This window comes from Somniosus microcephalus, chromosome 14 (genome assembly GCF_052327205.1).
Source record: "Somniosus microcephalus isolate GS21.2 chromosome 14, FLI_Smic_1.0, whole genome shotgun sequence".
Lineage (NCBI taxonomy): Eukaryota > Metazoa > Chordata > Chondrichthyes > Squaliformes > Somniosidae > Somniosus > Somniosus microcephalus.
The window spans coordinates 84742027-84764714 of NC_141000.1; the positions used below are offsets into that span (position 1 = coordinate 84742027).

The following is a 22688-nucleotide window of genomic DNA, read 5'->3' on the forward strand; positions in this document are numbered from 1 at the left end:
CCCACGAGGGGAGACATCCTCTCAGCATCTACCCTGTCCAACTCCCTCAGAATCTTATATGTTTCAATAACATCACCTCTCATTCTTCTAAACTCCAATGAGTATAGGCCCAACCTGCTCAACCTTTCCTCATAAAACAACCTAGTGAACCTTCTCTGAACTGCCTCCAGTGCAAGTATATCCCTCCTTAAATAAGGGGGCCAAAACTGTACGCAGTACTCTAGATGTAGTCTCACCAGCACCCTGTACAGTCGTAGCAAGACTTCCCTACTTTTATACAGGTAGACTATCCCTTATCTGAAAATCTTGGGACCAGCTGTGTTTCGGAATTTGGAATTTTTCGGATTTCAGAACGGTATTACGGGGCAGCACCTCGTAAGCAAACACATTAATATTTCTGCAGCGAACCTTATGAATATTCACACTGAGTGGGATAAATAAAGACTATAAATAGTATTACAGTTTATTTGTACAGTAATAATTTGGTAAATTAAATAGTGGGAGAAATGTAGACCATAAATACTCTAGTACAGTTTATTTGTAAGGAAAACATTCAGTAAAACTTCAAACATATACAGGTACAAACTAAGCTAAATACCTGTACATATACATGCAGTAAAGGTACATTACATCTGGCTTGACGATCTTGGAGAAGAGGGTACATCAGTGTTGTCATCGTCGTCATCAGGTTGGAGTCGGACAGCTGAAGATGGGCCAGGAACAGGATTCTCAAGTGATGAAGCAGCACTACGACAGACGGCCTTTTTAAAGATTTCTTCCAGTGTCATCTGTCTCATTAACATTGGTTTCTGTCTAAGCAGTCTCTCTTTAATTGAGTAAACTTGCATAATCTCTTGCTCACTGATAAATGCACGTTGTTCAAGGCCAGCAATTAACTGATCACACATTGTCACCATATCGCCTATGGGGACTTTTTCACCTGTGTTCACAATGTCATCATCATCACTACTATCCTCATGCTTGTCTTTATTTAACACCATTTCAGTAATTTCCCCATCACTCAACGAATGCACAACAGGTGCATCATTGTCAATGTTCAGCACTTCTTCGATGTCAGCTTCCTCTAACTTATTTACACTTTCGGATGATAAACCTTTGGCGTAAGTAAGGAGGTTTGATATCATCATCTTCTCCTGACTGACAGGAAATCCTTCAAAATCTTCATCTGCAGGTCCATCTTCATCAAACATCGTTGTAGGCCAAAGTCTGTGCCAAGCATTTATTAATGTTGGTTTATCAACATCGTTCCAAGCATTAGCAACTGCGTAAATGGCATCCTTAACATTGAACTCTTTCAGGAAGCTTTGGATTCCTATGCCTCTGTTGATTGCATCAAGCATACAGTTCAAAAAAACGTCTTTATACTTGCTCTTCATGGAGCGTAAAATTCCTTGGTCACAAGGCTGTATTAAAGATGTCACGGGGAAAGTTAAAGCCGAAAACATTACTTTTCACAAGAAGTTCAGGAGGGGGATGTGCGGAGCAGTTGTCCAGGAACAATAAAATGTTGCCGTTTTCTTCCAGTCCAACTTGCCTGCAATGAGCTCGTATCGCTGGTACGAAGTGGTTATTGAACCAGTCAGAAAATATTCCTCTGGTTACCCATGCTTTCTTGCTCGCATGATAATGCACAGGTAAATTGCATACACCTTTCAAACATCTCGGATGTTGGCTTTTTCCAATCACTACCAACTTTAACTTTTGTGTGCCTGCAGCATTGGCACACCCAAGAACAGTCAACCTGTCCTTAGCATCCTTAAAACCTGCTGGTGCACTCTCATCAGCCGTTGTTAATGTTTTTCTAGGAACGTAGCGCCAGAACAGAGCTGTTTCATCAGCATTGTAAATTTGTTCAGGACCGAGGTTTTCATCAGATATTATTTTGGCAAATTCGTCTGTCATTTTCAGCTGCTTCATGATCAGCAGAAGCTTTTTCACCACAGATTTTCAGATATTTTATACCATGACGCTTCTTAAATTTATGCAGCCAACCTTCTGAATATTCACACTCAACTTCATGGTATATTCTAGCTTGTTTCACGACCATCAAACCAGTCAGTGGCACACGTTCACCTCTTCGTTGTCGAATCCACTCAATCAGCACACGGTCAAGATCTTCATTTTTTGCCCTATGCAATGTTTTCCTACTTTTCATTAGTTTATGGTCACCACTGTCAGTGTAAAACTTCAACAACTTGTCTTTCTGTTTCTTTAAGTCATATACGGTGGTAGTTCCCACACCATATTCTTCAGTAAGACGTCGCACAGACACACCACGATCAAGCTTCTGCAATAACTCCACTTTCTGCGATATCGATAATGAGAGATGCTTCCTTTTCTGCTTCTCACAGTTACCCATAGGGGTATCTGCAGCTCTTTTTAACATTTTCACAAATCACAAAAAAACAAAAAATATCAAAGAGAGCAGCAGACGCACGTGTGACAGCACTGAGACACAACTGACGCCTCACACCTGCGTGGGTCAAGCCTCCACGAAAAAACTTTCGGTTTTCGGAAGTGCGGATAAGGGATAGTCTACCTGTACTCCAGCCCCCTTGAAATAAAGGCCAACATTCTATTTGCCTTACTGCACCTGCATGTTAACTTTTTGTGTTTCATGTACGAGGACACCCAAATCCCTCTGTACCGCCGCATTCTGTAGCCTTTCTCCATTTAAATATTGGCCCGTATTTTCCGATCCCTACGGGTGAGTACAAGCTGTGTACACACCCGTAGGGACCTCGCAAGTGCCTGTTTCAGGCATGCGCTGAAAACTGGCATTTCTGATCTGTCAATCCTCTTGACAGATCGCACGCCTGCCCTGGAGAAAGGCCTCTGCGGGTGGAGAGTTCTGTTTTCTGCAGAACCTCCGCCCGCTGAAATCCCTTAAAAATCTTTCGCCTGGTAAAAGCAGGCGTAAGGCCTGCTTTTACCAGCATAAGAGTTTAAAAAAGTGAAAAAAAAATGTTTTCACTCATTTATAATTTAAAAATACTTTTAAAAAAAGGGAAGTTTATTTTTAGCCCTGTAAAAAACTTTAATTTTTTTCCAAAAATTACATTTTTGTTTAAAATATGTAATATTTAATATGTAATATATAAAATAATGTAATTTTAAAAACGTGATTTTTTTTTTTTTTTAATTTACTTAATGTTTTGATGTGCTTTTGGAGTGATCTCCATTCATACATTTCACAGATCTAAGCTGTCAAAAGTATGAAGGGAGATTCCCTTCTCCCATTGGTTCCCCATGGCCCACATGATCCCAGGGATGCTTGCAAACCGCCTGGGCCCTGCACATTTCGTAGAGCAGAGGCCCAGGAGCGGAAATGGCCGGACCTCTGGAGCCCTCGGGTAAGGGCATAGATTTTTTCCAGATCAGAGGCCTCCGCACGCAGGAAGCCTCTGATTGGAAAATACGGGCCAATATTTTTCTTTTCTATTCTTCCTACCAAAGTGGATAACTTCACATTTTCCCCAATTATACTCCATCTGCCAAATTCTTGCCCACTTACTTAACCTATCTACAGTATATCTCTTTGCAGACTCTTTATATCCTCCTCACAACTTGCTTTCCCACCTATCTTTGTATCGTCTGCAAATTTGGCTACAATACACTTGCTTCCTTCATCTAAGTCATTAATATAGATTGAAAATAGTTGAGGCCCCAGCACTGATCCCTGAGGCACCCCACTAGTTACAGATTGCCATCCTGAAAATGACCCATTTATCCTGACTCTCTTTTCTGTTAGTTAGCCAATCCTCCATCCAATCTAATATATTACCCCCAACACCATTAGCTCTTATCTTATGCAGTAACCTTTTATGTGGCACCTTGTCGAATGCCTTTTGGAAATCCAAATACAATGGCCCCAATTTTCGGCTTGTGTGGGGAATGGTCGGATTTCCCCGAATGTGGGGTTTCTGACACACATAAAAAAGTGTCAGCCAGCTCCACGCAATTTTCCCTCAAGTGGCCAATTAATTCCCAGCAGGTGGGAAGCCTTGCTAATTGTACAATTTGAGTCAGAAATCCCCACAGTATGATGTCATCATTCGTGGTGCTTTCAAGGTCCAAAGCAAGCACTGCATCCTCTGAAGGCTTCCAAACGAACCACACAGGATGGCAGAGGAGCCTGCAGCAGCTGTGGGCAGTGCCAGACCCCGAGCTGCCTGCAAATTCGACGAGGCTTCACTGCAGGCATTATTGGATGGGGTTAGGGCCCACAGGGAGGTCCTCTTCCCTAGGTCAGGGAGGAAGAGGCCTCCCACTGAGACCAATGCTGCATGGATGCAGGTATCAGCAGATGCCAACTCGCTGGGAGTCACCAGAAGAACCTTGGCATTACATCTCTATCTCCTTCCTTTACTCCCGCACAGTACCATCCAGAGCCCCCGTCCTCACTGTGGAGGAGGAAGAGGCTGTGCAGCCAGACTCCTCAGAGGAAGCTCCAACCTCTGAGGGTGCAACGTCAGCAGAAGTAAGCGCACCCAGCACCAGCGCAGACACTCACACCTCGGGGGGACCTTCGGGACATAGAGTAGTGTTGTCACCTGGTATTTCACAGCTCACAAGTGAGCCTCAGCAGATTCTGGAGACAGGGACAGCAGTGGAGAGTCCTCGTCGGAGGGCTCAGGACTCTGCCAGCTCAGCTCCGCTCCGCTGCGCTGCATGTCGACCCTCTGCCTCTGGGTCCATCCGCAAGAGAAGAGGTGATGGATCTCCATGCACAGATGCAAGAGTCTCTGGCAGGTTTTGTCTCCAGGGTCGCTGCGAGTGTGGAGCGAATGGAGGAGTCCATAGCGACCATGAGCAGAGCCTTTGTGGAGTCATTGGCGCATGAACGCATCACCATGGAAAGGTTGGCAACCTCCATGCAGGAGATAACTTGCCAGGGTACGGAAAACATGGTGAGTGCACATAAGAGAATGACACCTCTTGAGCGTTGGCCATCTGTTGAACAGAGAAACCAGATCCTCATGGAAGTCCTTCTGAGTAGGACTGCCACTGCAGATACGGGTCCCCATGGCCCCCTAAAGCGCAGCAAGGTGCTCTCAAGCCACTTCCAAGCGCTGGCTCCTTCTGGCCTGTGCAGCTTCAGGTGAGTGAGCAGCAGCCTGGTGCTCATCATGCTGTTCCTGGTTCTGCTGCTGCCGCCTCTGCTGCTGGAGATCCTCTAATGGCAAGAAGGGAAGGAAAAAAAGGCGTCCCACGCTTCTCGTAGATGCCTCCGCTGAGGAAGCGCTGAGTGAGGGTGGTGAGAGGGGCTTCCCAGGAGATCACATTGGAGAAGTGTGTGAGGCTCCAACCTTCCACAGCTGTGCCTAAGCCTTGAAGAAGTAGCCCCAAACCTGCAACAACAAAGTCCTTCAACATACAAGTGCTGGCCCTTTAAATTGCAGCTTCTCCTTACCTGCAGCTGACAGCTAGCAAGCTTCACACCAGGTCTCAGCAGCGGGGTTCCCCGCAGGCGGGTTTCAGGTGGGGAAAGCCCCAAAGTCGCAACGGCACGGGAAAATCAACTTCAACAAGCAGATAATTGCTTGTTAGTGCTCCGACGACCAGTCCCGCCAGTGGCGGCCGGGACTGAAGCAGGTCGCGGGGAAACGGTGGTCCGAAAGTCGGATGGGGTGGGGAATCAGGTGGGGGGGGGTGGTCCCGACCCGCTTTTTCGCCGATTTTCGGCCCCCGGCCGCATGAAAAGCCGCCTGACGGTGGCCAGAAAATCGGGGCCAATACATCTACTGGTTCCCCTTTATTCACCCTGTTCATTACCTCCTCAAAGAACTCTTAATAGATTCGTCAAACACAATTTCCCTTTCATAAAACCATGTTGACTCTGTTCGATTGTATTATGATTTTCTAAATGACCTGCTACTACTTCCTTAATAATGGATTCCAGCATTTTCCCAATGACAGATGTTAGGCTAACTGGCCTATAGTTTCCTGCTTTCTGTCTCCCTCCTTTTTTAAATAAGGGTGTTACATTTGCGGCTTTCGAATCCGCTGGGACTTTTCCAGAGTCAAGGGAATGAAAGCATCGTGACTGCTGCCAGGATACTAGGCATTCACCATCATGATGCGCTGGGCGTGGTTGCACAACTGTACATTAAGTGAGTGGTAGCCTTTGTGGTTGTGGTAGATTACAGGTTTGGTATGCAGCGGCTGCAAAGCCACGTATGTGCAGTCAATGGCGCCCTGCACCATCGGGAAGCCCGATATCCTGGCAAAGTCACGTGCGTGCTCCTCCTGCTTTTCTCTGTTCAGAGCGAAGACAATGAAGTCCCTTCCCCTGGAACACAGCATCTCTGACCTCCCGGGTGCTGCGATGGACGGCGAACTGGGAGAGCACAAGGGAAACTGCAAGTAGAGCCCCCATGACTGGAAGCAAAGTGGTGTGAACAGAGCCCTTTAAATGAGAAGCGAGGCAATCTGCACTTGCAGCAACACTCCCCGTCACCTCAGCAACTTTAAACAACTCTAGAAAGCTCCAAACAGTTGCACAAACTTACACAGAGCCTGTAGAACTGAAAAAGCAAGTCAGCTGCAAGTTGTTGATTATTCCTTTAAATCTCGATGCCGGGGAGTCCTTCCTGCTGCTGAACGCATGTGATTAGGAGAGGGTGTTAAATAGAGCGGAGGCGTTGAAAATGCCAGATCATGTGTCAAATCAGCATTGCACACTCATTGACGCCACGATCTGCCTCATCTTACTATCTGCAGCGAGCGCAGACAACGGCAGTGCTGCCGACCTGCCCAAACTGGCAGTCGCTGAGGGACCCACCAGAAGCGAGGTGGCCGCCATTTTTTTCTTCAAAACCGGCTAAAGGCTCCAATTTCACGTCCACAGCCTTTTATGCTGAGTTGGGGCATCAGTAGCTGTTGCCAAGCTGCTGCTGTACAAACTGGATACATATGGGACAGGAAGAGGATGTATTGTCAACCAAAACATTTTATGAAAAATTAAATGAATTATGAAATTCTGTAAAATATGAAGTCTACTCTCTATCTGCTTTCACATAGAAAGTGCTTTGGGATGTTTTAGTCAAAGTCAGTGTAAGTAAGCTTTCAGCTTAAAATGACCAATATGTGCACTTGGCATACACAGCAGGGCTGCAATGGAAAATCTCCCCTTATATAAATGCAGGTTGTTATACCAATTCCTGTTTTAGTGTAATCAGTTATAATGTGGCTATGACATACCTTCTAATTTTGTTTGGTTCCAATAGTACAGCACTAAACTTCTTATAATCTATCCAGATGGCTCCACAATTACCCTGCCAGATCAACCATTTGAGTTTTAGTATCTCTAACTATGTTGGTAAATCAAGTTATCATATACAATAAATAAACTTGACTGAAAAAGTACTGAGAAGGGACTATAATAAGAATCTCTTAACTATTCTGAGGTTTTGGTTTGCTTCCAAATTCTTTTCCACCAGCACCCTTTAAAATAAACACAGAAGTTGCTCCAAGGCTGAAAGCATGGGGACTCAAAAACTCTAGGGTATGAACTCGTGCAAGTGCATGTTTTCTGGGCAATTTAAAATGGCAGTCGGCCAGATTGGGGCAGGAACGGAGCGAGTAAGTTCTCTGCTCCACATTAACTTACCCACCCCCCTGGTTTCCGCTAGGTAGGGGGAGTTTAAATTGACCCCCATAGGTCTAAATGAGACAAATTTGCAATATTTTCAATTTGGCTGGCTCCCAAACAGTATTGTAGCAAGAGTCTATTGTGTTATCTTAATATGCTTTCTGATCTTTTTCATCTAGCAAATTTGTTGCATTATATTTTATGTTCAGCCCAATATACAGTATCACTTGGAGGAATTACTTTTTGCCATAAAGATGTTTTTGCCAAGCAGTCAAGATTGTGTAATCTTACTAGTGAATTACAATTGGGTGATGGGAGATGCATTTGCTGCAGTACAATTTATGAAAGCCCTGCCCCACAGTATACAGGGAATCCAGAACGATTGGCAAATGCTAAATCTTGAAACTATTGTTGTCTATTATCTCTAAATCTATTATGATAGTAGGACATTACTTAACTTATATCAACCCAGTATAGACCAGCTTTCCATAAATGTTTAGAAAAAGTGATCTGAGAACAGAGAAAGCAGAAACATAGAAGAATTTTCCTTTTCCTTTTCCTTTATATATGTAACGCTGATTGGATTTCAAACTATTTGATAGGTACATATATTGCAAAGATTAGTGGTAGGCCAGAGGATTGGGAATTTTTTAGAATCCAGCAAAGGATGATTAAAAAAATTATAAAGAGGGAGAAGCTAGATTATGAGAGTAAACTAGCTAACAATATAAAAACAGACAATAAGAGCTTCTACAGGTAGTAGCTAAAGTAAACGTTGGTCCCTTAGAGGATGAGACTGGGGAATTAATAATGGGAAACAGGAAAATGGCAGAGACTTTGAACAAATATTTTGTATCAGTAGAAGACACTAAAAACATTCCAATAATAATTGATAATCAAGGGGCTATAGGGAGGGAGGAACTTAAAACAATCACTATCACTAAAGAAAAAGTACTAGGCAAACTAATGGGACTAAAGGCTGACAAGTCCCCTGGACCTGATGGCCTGCATCCTAAGGTTTTAAAAGAAGTGGCTGCAGAGATAGTGGATGCGTTGGTTGTAATCTACCAATGTTCCCTGGATTCTGGACAGGTTCCAGCGGATTGGAAAACAGCAAATGTAACTCCCCTATTCAAGAAAGGAGGGAGACAGAAAGCAGGAAACTATAGGCCAGTTAGCCTAACATCTGTCATTGGGAAAATGCTGGAATCCATTATTAAGGAAGTAATAGCAGAACATTTAAATCAAATCAAATCAACTTTTATTGTCATTGTTAGTGCACAAGTGCAGTACAACGAAATGTAGGCTTGCGGCTCCCGAGAGTGTACATTTAGATTAAGACATTTAAACATTCAACATACATTTGGCTTGAAATACATTAACATAAACATAACCATAATAAAGTGCATTGGCAGATGTGCAGGCTTTAGAGTTTATTTGTGGAGTTCAGTAGGATGACAGCCCTGGGAAAGAAGCTGTTCCTAAATCTGGTCGTACGGGTGCGAATGCATCTGTAGCGTCTCCCAGATGGCAGGAGGGCGAACAGACTGTGGCTGGGGTGGGTAGGGTCTTTGATGATGGACCGTGACCTCCGTAAACAGCGTTTCTGGTATATGTGCTCTATGGTCATAATACAATCAAGCAGAGTCAACATGGTTTTATAAAAGGAAAATCGTGTTTGACAAATTTACTAGAGTTCTTTGAGGATGTAACGAGCAGTGTAGATAAAGGGAAACCAGTAGATGTCGTGTATTTGGATTTCCAGAAGACATTCGATAAGGTGCCACATAAAAGGTTACTACACAAGATAAGAGCTCATGGGGTTAGGGGTAATATATTAGCATGGATAGAGAATTGGCTAACTGACAGAAAACAGAGAGTCGGGATAAATGGGTCATTTTCATGTTGGCAAACTGTAACTAGTGGGGTGCCTCAGGGATCAGTGCTAGGGCCTCAACTATTTACAGTCTATATTAATGACTTAGATGAAGGAACCGAGTGTACTGTTGCCAAATTTGCTGACGATACAAAGATAGGTGGGAAAGCAAGTTGTGAGGAGTACACAAAGGGGATGATTTTCAGTGTGCCGTGAGGCGGGCTTTTAGGCGTGCGGGGGGGGGTTAAAATCCCGAATTCGGGGGTCCTGACACCATCCCGCCCAAAACCCGCCTCCATGTAAGTTTCAAAGGAGGCGGCTACCTGCCCCGCACTGGGACCTGCTGACCCGAGGCGGGAAGGGATTAGTGCTAATTAACTGCCTGTTAACATGCAGTTTTTAGCCTAATCCCTATTTTGAAGGTTGTCGTGTGGGATTCCCGACGGCTCCAAACCACGCCAAGTTAGAGGAGTTGGGCCGTCGGGTTGAAGGACTTGGAGGGGTCGAGATGTCGGTGTTCAGGTGAGTGATGGGTGCATGAGTGCAAAGGTAAGTGTGTTTGGTGTGTCTAAAGTGTGTAAAGAAGTTTAAATTACCTGTACTTACCTTTACAGCCTTCCTTCCTCTACGTTTCGGGAGTTCATCATTCAGCCGGCACAGAAAGCAGAATGGCTGCGATCTGTCAAAAGTGACAGCCTGCAGCTTTCAGTGCCGGCAAGATTTCTAACTGAGTCTGCGTAGAAGGACTCAGGTTAGAAATAAGACTGTCAGTGTTTGACAGCTTCAAACAGCTGTGAAACACTGATATTTCATCTGTCAACACGTCTTGACAGATGAAATTTCAGTCTGTGACATCACCTGTTGCCGGGTGGCCCTTAATTGGCCTGCTGAGCCCACTGGGCGGGCTCAACAAGGTCAATCAAGTGAAAATCGTGTGGATTGGCCGCATCTCGATGGAGGCGGGACTACAACCTGAAAGTTGTAGTCCCGCCTCCTTCCCGACTTCTGAATGAAAATCCAGCCCAAAGAGTCTGCAAAGGGATATAGATGGGTTAAGTGAGTGGGCAAAAATTTGGCAGATGGAGTATAATGTGGGAAAATGTGAGGATATCCACTTTGGTAGGAAGAATAAAATAGTAAAATATTATTTTAATGGAGAGAGACTACAGAATGCTGCGGTACAGAGGGATCTGGGTGTCCTCGTACATGAAACACAAAAAGTTAGCATGCAGGTACAGCAAGTAATTAGGAAGGCAAATGGAATATTGGCCTTTATTGCAAGGGGGATGGAGTATAAAAGTAGGGAAGTCTTGCTACAACTGTACAGGGCGTTGGTGAGACCACACCTGGAGTACTGCGTACAGTTTTGGTCTCCTTATTTAAGGAAGGATATGCTTGCATTGGAGGCAGTTCAGAGAAGGTTCACTAGAGTTGAAGGGGTTGTCTTATAAGGAAAGGTTGAGCAGGTTGGGCCTATACTCACTGGAGCTTAGAAGAATGAGAGGTGATCTTATTGAAACATATAAGATTCTGAGGGGGCTCGACAGGGTAAATGCAGGGAGGATGTTTCCCCTTGTGGGGGAATCTAGAACTAGGGGGCATAGTTTCAGAATAAGGGGTCGCCCATTTAAAACGGAGATGAGGAGGAATTTCTTCTCTGAGGGTCGTGAATCTTTGGAATTCTCTACCCCAGAGAGCTGTGGAGGCGGAGTCATTGAATATATTCAAGGAGGTGATAGACAGATTTTTGAAAAACAGGGGAATCAAGGGTTATGGGGAGCGGGCAGGAAAGTGGAGTTGAGGCCAAGATCAGATCAGCCATAATCTTATTGAATGGCGGAGCAGGCTCGAGGGGCCGAATGGCCTACTCCTGCTCCTATTTCTTATGTTCTTATGTTTCATTCGCTAATTAACAGAGAAACTTATGATACCGCTTGTTTAATCAGAAGTGTAGTCTTCTTTCTCTGGTTCCTTTTTAATTGCATGGTCTTTTAATGTTTCTTGCTTCAGAACATCCGGAGCTTGGCTGTTTTTCAGTTGAAATGTATAGCTCTATGTCCCATTTGTTTATTCGAAAGTTCTACCAACCTAGGCAGTATTATCTGCTTTTTCTTAGAGCAGACATACAGGTTATAATTATCAGTGGGATTAAGCTCAATTTAGACATTTGCAAGTAATCCATTCCTCTTGTAAAACTTTCTCAAGGTTCATTTTTAATTGCATGCAGTGTTAATTAATTTCTCTTTCAAGATTGTTTCTAAAAAGCTTCTATTTCATTAGGATTACCAGTTTTATGGATTTTTGTAGTTTACAACTCACTTTGAGTAATAAAATTATATTCTTAGGTGATACAAAGTACAACCACATTAGGTTAAAAAAAGATACAGAATACATTTATTAATTACTCACACACTCAGGATCCATTGAGATTCCTGGTGTCACAAATATCCTATGATGTACAAAGGGCCCTAATTGCCTTTTTGGGAGTCAGTGGCACCATGCACACCAGTTTTACCTGGTAGTACAGACGAATAAGACCAAAGACAGTAAATGTACAATTATGTTTGTGGGGCCAGGAGGAGCAGAAGTTCTCCTCCATAGAATTTTACAGCACAGAAACAGGCCATTCGGCCCAATAGGTCCATGCCAGTGTTTAACCTCCACACAAGGCTCCTCCTACCTTAATTCATCTCACCCTATCAACATATCCTTCTATTCCTTTCTCCCTCATGTGCTTATCTAGCTTCCTCTTAAATGCATCTATGCTAGTCACCTCAACCACTCCATGTGGTAGCGTATTCTACATTCTCACCGCTGCCTGAGTAAAGAAGTTTCTCCTGAGTCCCTTATCGAATTTATTAGTGACTATTGTATATTTATGGCCCCTAGTTTTGGACTCCACAAGTGGAAACATCTTCTCTACTTCTACCCTATCGAACCCCTTCATAATTTTAAAAACCTCCATCAGGTCACCTCTCTGTCCTCTCTCTTCTAGAGGAAAGAGTCCTGGCCCGTTCAATCTTTCCTCATAGTTGTACCCTCTCAGTTGCACTTTCTGCAGTGCTTCTACATAATTTTTGTAATATGGAGACCAGAACTGTGCACAGTACTCTTAAGTATAGTCTAACCAAGGTTCTGTATAAGTTTAACACCTATTCCTCTAGAAATGAACTCCAGTGCTTTGCACTTTTTATGGATTTGTTAATCTGCTATGTTACTTTTAATGATTTGTGAATCTGTACCTCTAGATCCCTTTGGTTTTTGCCTAGTTTATCAATTATCTCCCTCCTAGCTATCTTAAATGTCTTGATAACCTTTTTGATCTCTTCCTCTAATGTCATGTCCACCTTGTTAGCCTCCCTGGTAAAAACTGAGGCAAAGTAACTATTTATTACCTGTGAATTTATCTTGTGCATCCCTTAGTGGCCCTGTCCCTATCTTAATTTTTCCCTTTTTGTTTATACGTCTATAGAATACTTCACTATTTCCTTATATTTATATGTCTATAGAATACTTCACTATTTCTTTTTATATTCTTTGACAATTTCATTTTGTAATTTCACTTTGCCTTCCTAATTGTTTTTTTGACCTATTACTTAACCCCTTCCTATTGCCTTTTGTCATCCTCTCCTTTTATCGCCTACGTACTTGCTGTATGCCTTTTTCTTTCATTTCAGTTTTACCCTCATCCATGGTGTCTCATTATTGGCTAGTTTGCCCTCATTTTTCAGTTGAATGTATTTCTCCTGAACTCTCTTTGATCATCTTTTTAAATATTTCCCACTGCTGTTCACAAAAGGATGTCAAGGCCTTGGAGAGGATACAGAGGAGGTTTACCAAGATGATACCAGGGATGAGGGACTTCAGTTATGTGGAGAGCTCGGAGAAGCTGGGATTGTTCTCCCTAGAGTAGAGAGGTTTAAGGGGAGACCTAATAGAGGTACAGGAAACTTTCGATTAACTACCCCCTAAATAACCGGAATGCTCTATCCACCGGCAAAATTCAGGAGTCGGTTCAGGTAACTTTTTTTACTTTTATTACTTTTTTTACTCCATTTGTTGCTATGCAAGGGTGTAGCTGAAGCTGTTGCTAAGCTACAGAGATGCTTGCAACTTGTGCCAATTGTTTTGAAGCTGTTGCGCAACAGGGTTTGTTGCTTTATACGGAGCTCTGAGCTCCGTATCTTTTACTATAGCGTTCGGTTATCCGGAATTGTTGATGAACCGGCAACACGTCTGTGCCGGATACCAGAAAGTTTCCTGTATTCAAAATAATAAGGGGTTTTGATAGAGCAAGTAGGGAGAAACTGTTTCCTCTGGCAAGTGGGTCAGTAACCAGAAGTTACAGATTTAAAATTGTCGTCAAAAGAACTAGAGGGGAACTGAGAATTTTTTTCACACAGAGGGTTGTTAAGATCTGGAACGCACTACCCGAAAGGGTGGTGGAATCAGATTCCATAGGAACGTTCAAAAGGCAATTGGACGTAGTTGAAGAGGACTCATTTGCAGGATTATGGGGTAAAAGCTGGGGTGTGGGACTAAATTGGACAGCTCTTTCAAAGAGCCAGCACAGGCACGACGAGCTGAATGGCCTCCTTCTGTGATGCAAGATTTTATTATTCTATTCTATGATTCTATGCTGCTCTATCTCTCCGTTTGTCAATTTTTTTTTCCAGTTTACCTAAATACAAACTTACGAACAATGACAGACAGAAAAAGACCCTCTGGCCCATTAAGCCTGTCCCACACAATTCTCCACCTCACCTGAAACCATGTGATCTCCTGGGAGAGGTGAAAAATCAGATAAAAACCCAGGCCAATTTGGGGGGGGGGGGAAATCTGGTATATTCCTCTCTGACCCCCCATAGGCGATCAAAACTAGTCCAGGAGATTACTCTGGCTCTGATAATTCTATGCAGTGCTACTTTTTGAACAAGATGATCTCTGCCCCAGCCAGTAACAGGTCCAGCTCTCACTTGAAGGAATTCAGTCAGTTGGTGTCCACTGCACAAGCCGGAAACCTGTTCCAGAGGTCCAATATTCTCTGGGAAAAGAATCACCTCCTGACATCTATCCTAGATCTGACCTTGTATAGTGTAACATTGTGGCCCTTGGTCCTACTTAACATATTTAATTGAAACAAACTCAACTCTTACACAATCTATTCCCTTCATTTATCATATAAACCTCGATCTAAAGTGTAGGGTCCCAGCTCTTTTAGCCTACCTTAATAACTAAGATGATTCAAACTGGGAATTAAGTTAGTGGAATTATCTGGTGGCCCTCCTCTGCACCCTTTCCAAAGCCTCAATACTGTATCACCCACCATGTGAGGAGACCAAACCTGAGGCCTGACCAAGGTCTTATACAGGGACAAAATAGTATGCTTTGTCTTATAGTCAGTTAACCTATTAATGTACCCTAGCACCCTATTCATCCAGCTATCGCTTCATGGCATTGCACATGAACCTTTAAAGATCCACGCGGTAGAACGCCCAGATCTCTCTCTTTCTCCACCATCTTTAATGCTTTTCCCTGAAGGGTGTATGTATGTTCAGCATTCACCCTACCCAATTGCATAACACTGCACTTTTCCAAGTTAAACATCATTTGCCAGTCACAAACCTAATCCCCCAACACATTAAAAGATGCCTGAAGCAGTCAAGCATCGTCTACAGTCCTGACACTCTCACAAACCTTAGTATCATCTGGAAACTTGCAGATCGTGCCCCCAACACCTACATATAGATCATGGATTGAAAATTAATTAACAGACAGGAAACAGAGAGTAGGAATAAATGGGTCTTTTTCGGGTTGGCAGGCGGTGACTAATGGGGTACCGCAGGGATCGGTGTTTGGGCCCCAGCTATTCACAATATATATCAATGATTTGGATGAGGGAACCAAATGACGACCTGAAACTAGGTGGGATTGTGAGTTGTGAGGAGGATGCAAAGAGGCTTCAAGGCGATTTAGACAAGTTGAGTGAATGGGCAAATACATGGCAGATGCAGTATAACGTGGATAAATGTGAAGTTAGCCACTTCGGCAGGAAAAATAGAAAGGCAGAGTATTATTTAAATGGTGATAGATTGGGAAATGTTGATGTACAGAGGGACCTGGGTGTCCTTGTACACCAGTCACTGAAAGCAAACATGCAGGTGCAGCAAGCAGTTAGGAAGGCAAATAGTATGTTGGCCTTCATTGCAAGAGGATTTGAGTACAGGAGCAAGGATGTCTTACTACAGTTATACAGGGCCTTGGTGAGACCACACCTGGAGTACGTGTGCAGTTTTGGTCTCCTTACCTAAGAAAGGATATACTTGCCATAGAGGGAGTGCAGCAAAGGTTCACCAGACTGATTCCTGGGATAGCAGGATTGCCGTATGAGGAGAGATTGGGTCGACTAGGCCAGTATTCACTAGAGTTTAGAAGAATGAGAGGGGATCTCATTGAAATGTATAAAATTCTGACAGGGCTAGACAGACTGGATGCAGGGAGGATGTTTCCCCTGGCTGGAGGGTCTAGAATGAGGGGTCACAGTCTCAAGATACAGGGTAGGACATTTGGGACTGAGATGAGGAGAAATTTCTTCATTCAGAGGGTGGTGAACCTGTGGAATTCTCTACCACAGAAGGCTGTGGAGGCCAAGTCACTGAATATATTTAAGAAGGAGGTAGATAGATTTCTAGAAAGAAAAGGCATCAAGGGGTATGGGGAGAGAGCGGGAATATGGCATTGAGATAGAGGATCAGCCATGATCATATTGAATGGTGGAACAGACTTGAAGGGCCGAATGGCCTACTCCTGCTCCTATTTTTCTATGTTTCTATTAATAATAATAGTAAAAGCAACGGTCCCGACACCAATCCCTGCAGGACACCACTGGTGACAGGTCTCGTGACGGGTCTCCAAACAGATCCAAATCCATCTATAACTACTTTCTGCCTACGACCTTCCAACCAGTTCTCAATCCAGCTCAGAGTATTACCACTAATACCAGAGGCTTGAATCTTGTAGAGAAGCCTCTTATGTGGCACCTTTTCAAAAGCTTTTTGGAAGCCTAAGTTCACAATGTCTACTCTGCTTCCCTCATCCTCCACTTGGGTGACTTCTTCAAAAAATACAATCAAATTTATAAGATGCAATTTTTTTTTTGAAGCCATGTTGGGTATCCCTAATGATTCCCTCAAACTTCTTTCCTATTACTGATGTCAAACTAATGGGCATAAAGTTATCCAGGCCCGTCTTGTCTCCTTTTTTAAAGATGGGGAGTACAGTATATTAGCTTCCTTCCAGTCTACGGGAACTGTCTCAGAGTGCAGTGAGCTATTAAAAATGTGGGCAAGTGGCTTGCACAGCATGTGTCCCATCTCCCTGAGGATCCTCGGGTGGATATCATCCTGCCCGGTTGCTCTATTTATTTTCAGGTTTTTAATTCGAACTAAAACAATTTGTTCATCTATGTTAATATTACCAGTTTTGTTATTAACTTCTTCATTAAATTCTAAGTCAAGCATTGTCTTCAATTTGTAACCTATCTTTGGAACCATGATAGCGGGAAAGGGTTTGAAAAATGAAATCAGTTTTAAATAGAGGAAGTGCAGTGAACGTCAAAAAAAATCTCACCTTGAAATGGCTCTTGTGGGCGGGTGCAGCTGAACCTTGTCTGAAAAAAGACAGTGGCCTAGAAATTCAGTATAGCCACTTTTGGGGCGGTAAAGTCGGGCGAGCGCTAAAGTTTGCGCCCGGCGCAAAGTCGATGGCACTTCGCCGATATTCAGTAGCTTCGCCCTAAGAGGTTGCTTGAGCGCTAAAACTGGCGTTGCACGCCTATCTTTAGGCGCTAAGCCGGCGGTGCAGAGGGATAGCGCCGAGGCCGGGTGCAGCGCAGGTGCGGTCATTTTTTGATTGACAGCAGACACCGTGGCGCCGGCCAGCTCTTAAAGGGGGAAGGGTCGACTTGCTCTGCTGCAACGGCCTGCACACTGCAGCCTTCCAGCTAGGCCTGAACACTGCTGGTGATCAGAAGGCGCCATGGCAACGGTACAGAAGGCCCGTGAGCGTGCCCTGCGCTTCTCAGCCCATGACTTGAAGGTGATGGTGAGGGCCTTGGAGAAGAGACAGCACATCTTGTTCCCGGACACTGGCAGGAAGCCTCCCACTAGCGTCTATAGGAAAGCCTGGAGGGAGGTCGGCCACCAGCGATGCCCCCAGGGACAATGTCCAATGCCGGAAGAAGTTTAATGACCTGACCAGGATTGTCAGGGTGAGTACCCTTTCCAGTCTCCTCCTCATCCTTGCATGTACACCTGACATGATGGGCAAAGGGACCTGAAAGCCCTAATGGCCAGCCCTTAGCCAGCAGCTATGGGACAGTCATGAACATCAATTGCACATTCTGCACTTTACACCATGGGAGGCAGTGCACACCACATCAGGGCTACACACTGGCCAAGCTATTCCACCATGGGAGGCAGTGCACACCACATCAGGGCTACACACTGGCCAAGCTATTCCACCATGGGAGGCAGCGCACACCACATCAGGGCTACACACTGGCCAAGCTATTCCACCATGGGAGGCAGCGCACACCACATCAGGGCTACACACTGGCCAAGCTATTCCGCCATGGGAGGCAGTGCACACCACATCAGGGCTACACACCGTACTTACAGGCCGTCCTTTCTCTTGCAGGCAAAACTTGCCAACAACCGAAGGCACCAGGAGCAGATCGGGGGAGGCCGCCCCCAGATCCAGGAGCTCACTCCCCTGGAGGAGCGCGTGAGTCGCCTCATGGGACCCCGGGTGATTGGGCCCGTCGCCTGTGGAGATGCCGACCCTCTTCTGGGCCACAATGGTATGGACATCACCTTTTGGACCTCTCTCGTCGCATTTGCGCATCCGATCTACCTCCTTTGCCATTGTCCGACCAATGCGCTGAATGCCACCAGTCATGCCTCCCTCGCTGACGCCCTCTCCTCACTCTAAAGCTACTCTTGTGCCTTCCTGCTTTCAGCTGGTGACGAGGAGCTCCCTGAAGCTGCCAGTGACAGCCCCTCCGAGGAGGAGGAGGAGGAACAGGAAGGCGGACCATCAGGGCAGCAGTCAGGTGCGGCTGCAGATGCCGAAGTAGTGGACACGTCTTCCCTGGAGGAGAGCCTGGAGGAAGTGTCGGAGGGGAGTGGAGCTGCTGGGACCAGTGGCGTCCAGCAACCCAGGAGGGCTGCGGTTGGTCCGCGGCCTTCCCCCCAGAGGGGGGAAGGATCGGAGGGGAGTGCAGTTGCTGGGCCCAGTCGCCGCCGGCAACGTGGCAAGGGTCGGCCAGCTCTGCCCCCTGCTCCCCAGCGGGAGAGTCCGGACTCCAGTCCGGCCACCTTCAACTCAGAGGAGGTGCGCCACCTCGATCAAATGGCCCAGGATTCGGATCGCCGGCACACCGAGCTGATGGGGGTAGTGGCACGGATGCCTGAGGCCATCGAGTCCCTGGCTAGTAGTGTGCGCGAGTCCGGGGCCTCACATGCCGCGAGTGGCCGGCTGATCAGTGATGCCGTCCAGACAGTGGCTGCTCTGTTGCGGTCGCAGACCAGGGCAACAGTGGCACTGACTGCTGCCACATGCGCTGCGTCAGCCAGGCATCGCCTGGACACCCGCCGCGCTGCAGCAGCACAGCGGGCTGCCCTTCGGCAGATTGGTGCGCATGCTGCAGTGCGGGCCCGTGCGAGTGCCAGAGTGGCACATCACCAGCCAGGGCCGACCATCCGCCAGATTGCACACATTCCTCCAGCCGTCACCGCCACTCCCCCAGTGGCGCCTCAACGGCAAGCGGCTGCGAATGATGTTGGCCAGGCACAGCTGCGCCAATCACCAGCCGGCCCCTCGAGGGGCAAACCCCGTCTAGGCCGCCCCCCAAGGGCATCTGCCGGAAGAACATCTAACCCTCAGGAGCCTTTCCCCAGCCTCGCAGCAGCCACTGGGCAGAGCTTGCGGAGGAGCAGCAGGCCAGGCAGGGGCCCCAAAAGGCTCGACAAGGTCTTGCCCTCGCGGCCCAAGAAGTAGACGGTGTGGCCAAGTGTTATTTTATATGGCGATGCCTATGTTTCTTTTGGCCATGGTTGTTTTGTTTCTGGGGATGTTTTTTGGATTAAGGCCGAGGATGAAGGCCATTTTTGAACAAATGTTCAGTTATTCCTCCCCAGGTTGTGGGAGTGAGTCATTTGATGTACTGTTTTTTGGGGCCGTTTAATGTTTCTGGGTTTCATGTGTGAAGGGGTTTCATTGGTCTAAAATAAAGATTTCTCTTTATTCAGACAGTGTCCATGTTTGTTGCTGTAAGTGTTTGTTGCCTTCGCCGGCTGAGGGCTTGCGGAGCGGCTGCGTTCATGTTCCTTCATGGCCACAAGGCATTCCCTGACGGGGCTTAGAAGTGACGTTCAATAAGCCGCCGACGGACGGCCCTTGGACCTTCTCGCTCCCTCCTGGGATGGTACTCCTCCTGCTCCTCCTCCTCATGCTCCTCCTGCTCCTCCTCCTGAGGTGGTGGTCCAACGTGAGGTGGCAGTGCCTGAGTCCTGCGGAGAGCCAGGTTGTGCAGCATGCAGCAAACAACGACGAATTGGGACACTCGGTCCGGGGAATACTGCAGAGATCCGCCGGAACGATCCAGGCAGCGGAACCGCTGCTTGAGGACGCCAATTGTTTGCTCGATTATGTTCCTGCTCGCTTGATGACTCTCGTTGTATGCCTCTTCAGCAGGGGTCCTGGGCGCGCGGAGCGGGGTCATGAGCCAGGTACACAAAGGATAGCCTTTGTCCCCGAGAAGCCATCCTCTTGGGGGAGGCTGTGCCTCGAACATGTCACGCACAGTTGTCTGCCGCAGGATAAAGGCATCGTGGCTGCTGCCTGGAAAGCGGGCATTGACAGCTAGGATGCGCTGCTTGTGGTCACACACCAGCTGCACATTGAGGGAATGGTAGCCCTTCCGGTTGCGGTAATCCTCGGCATGCTCCACAGGTGCCCGCAAAGCCACATGCGTACAGTCAATGGCGCCCTGCACCAAGGGGAAGGCCGCGAATCTTGCAAATCCCAGTGCACGCTGATGCTGCCTCTCCAGGGCCATGGGGAAGGAGATGAATTGGCGTCTCCTTCTGAAAAGGGCATCGGTCACCTGGCGGATGCAGCAATGCACGGCGAACTGGGATATGTTAGCTATGTCCCCAGCAGCGGATTGGAAGGAGCCGGTGGCATAGAAGTTCAAGGCCACCGTCACCTTCGCCTCCACCGACAGAGACGTCCTGCTCCTGAGCTTTGGACGCAGATCTCTGCGAAGCAGATGGCAGATCTCTGCAACCACCTCCTTTCGGAATCTCAGCCTTTTTACACATCTCGCGCCACTCATGTTGAGGTAGGTGCGCTGCTGGCGGTATGCCCTGACTGGGTAAGGCCTATGTTGCCGACGCCTGTTGCCCCTCTGCGTCTAGCCAGGGCTGCCCCTCTCACACCGCGTCTGCGAGCCCTACGGACATGACGCTGAAACTTTGGCACCCCATGCAGCCCCCATAATATGCTGCCAAACAGTCAAATATCCAAGAGGCCACTTGCAACGCTCTGGCCTGAAGCCAAAAATACCTGAGCTAGTGTTGGCCCAAACCAGAAAGCTGTCTTCCTTGGTCTCTCTCCTGAAATCCGTTGCACAAGAGTGTTTGCTGCAAAATGCCTGCCCTTTATAGTGCAGGGTAAGTGCCCTTTAATTTACGCTCCCCGGGTCCCGCGTCGGCTCTGTTGCGTTCCACTAAACAAGCGTGCGGGCCGCCGGCCGCACAATGGGGCGGTCCCACTGAAGTTCTGGATCGGGGCGCGCAAAGGGCGTTGCACGAGGATATGATGTCATTTTCTGCGCGCGCAGGTGAGTGCGCGCTAAACTTTGCGCCGGCGCTAAATGTCTACTTAATTTGGGGCGAGGCGCAGATCGCGCTGCGCCCGGACGCTACACGCATAGCGCCCGAAATTCACTTCTCTTAAGGCGCTAACGGCTGGCGCAAGCAACTGAATTTCTAGGCCAGTGTTCCAAAATCATCATCATCCAACAGAATGGCTATTTGGATCTCCTGAAAGCTTTCACATTTAGCAACCTATACCTTTCCAAATACCACACATAGCTTGGAGGTATGTCGAGCATCCAGCACTTAAAATAATAAATTGTGCTGCAACAATCTCAACAGACTGAACAAACCTACTATGCATTCTGACTGAACTCTACTGATCAACCCCACTGAGACACAAGAGCTGAAATGGCTCTCCTTCCCCCAATTACAACACTTGTGATTTACACCCCCACCCAGTGCCTAGTTGTTTGGAGCCAACTCCTTCTCAGCCACTTCCACACTGGTGTTTTGGGGACTGGAGTTCACACACCTCAACAGAGCATATCTCCCTCCCCTCCCCCACATTAGCCATCCAAGCAATGCCTCCTCACACCTCCTCCTGTCCCCCGCCCCACCTATCTCTCATGAGCATCGTTTTGGTGACTGGATCCCAGCCTCCTCACCCGAGGACATCTCCCTCTCTTCCCCCCCACCCCCAAGCACTGCCTAAGTTGATTGTAACCAACCTCCCTATTCTCCTTTTCACTTCCTGCATCATCCTCACTTCTCCCTCCTTACTCTTCCTTGCTTCTCCTGCCTCCATTCTCTCCCCTCTGCTTCCATCCTCTTCCCTCTATCTCCATCTTCTCTCCCCCTTCTCATCTTCTCTCCCCCTTCTCATTTTCTCTCCCCCCCTTCTCATTCTCTCAACCCTTCTCATTCTCTCCCCCCCTTCTCTCCCCTTTCCCCTCCCCCTCCTCTCCCTCTCCCCTTCTCTCCCCCTCCCCCTCCTGGCCTCCTCCCCCTTCTCTCCCTCTCCTCTCCCCCTCCCCCTTCTCTCCCCCTCCCCCTTCTCTCCCCCTCCCCCTCCTATTCCCCTCCCCCTTCTCTCCCCTCCCCCTTCTCTCCCCCTCCCCTTCTCTCCTGCTCCCCTTCACTCCCGCTCCCCCTTTCCCCCCCGCTCCCCCCTTCCCCTTCCCCCCCGCTCCCCCCTTCCCCCCCACTCCTCCCCTTCCCCCTTCCCCCTTTCCCCTCTTTCCCTCTTCCCCTTTTTTGCTCTCCCCGTTCTTTTCTCCTGCCCTCTCCCTCCTTCCTCTCCCTCTCTTCCCCCGAT

General features: G+C 47.0%; 1 protein-coding gene across 2 annotated transcripts in view; it reads left to right on the top strand.

Annotated features, from left to right (window-relative positions):
- The window catches only part of stxbp5l (syntaxin binding protein 5L), a 583450-nt gene that overhangs the window by 266823 nt on the left and 293939 nt on the right, over positions 1-22688 (top strand). The window lies entirely within an intron of this gene.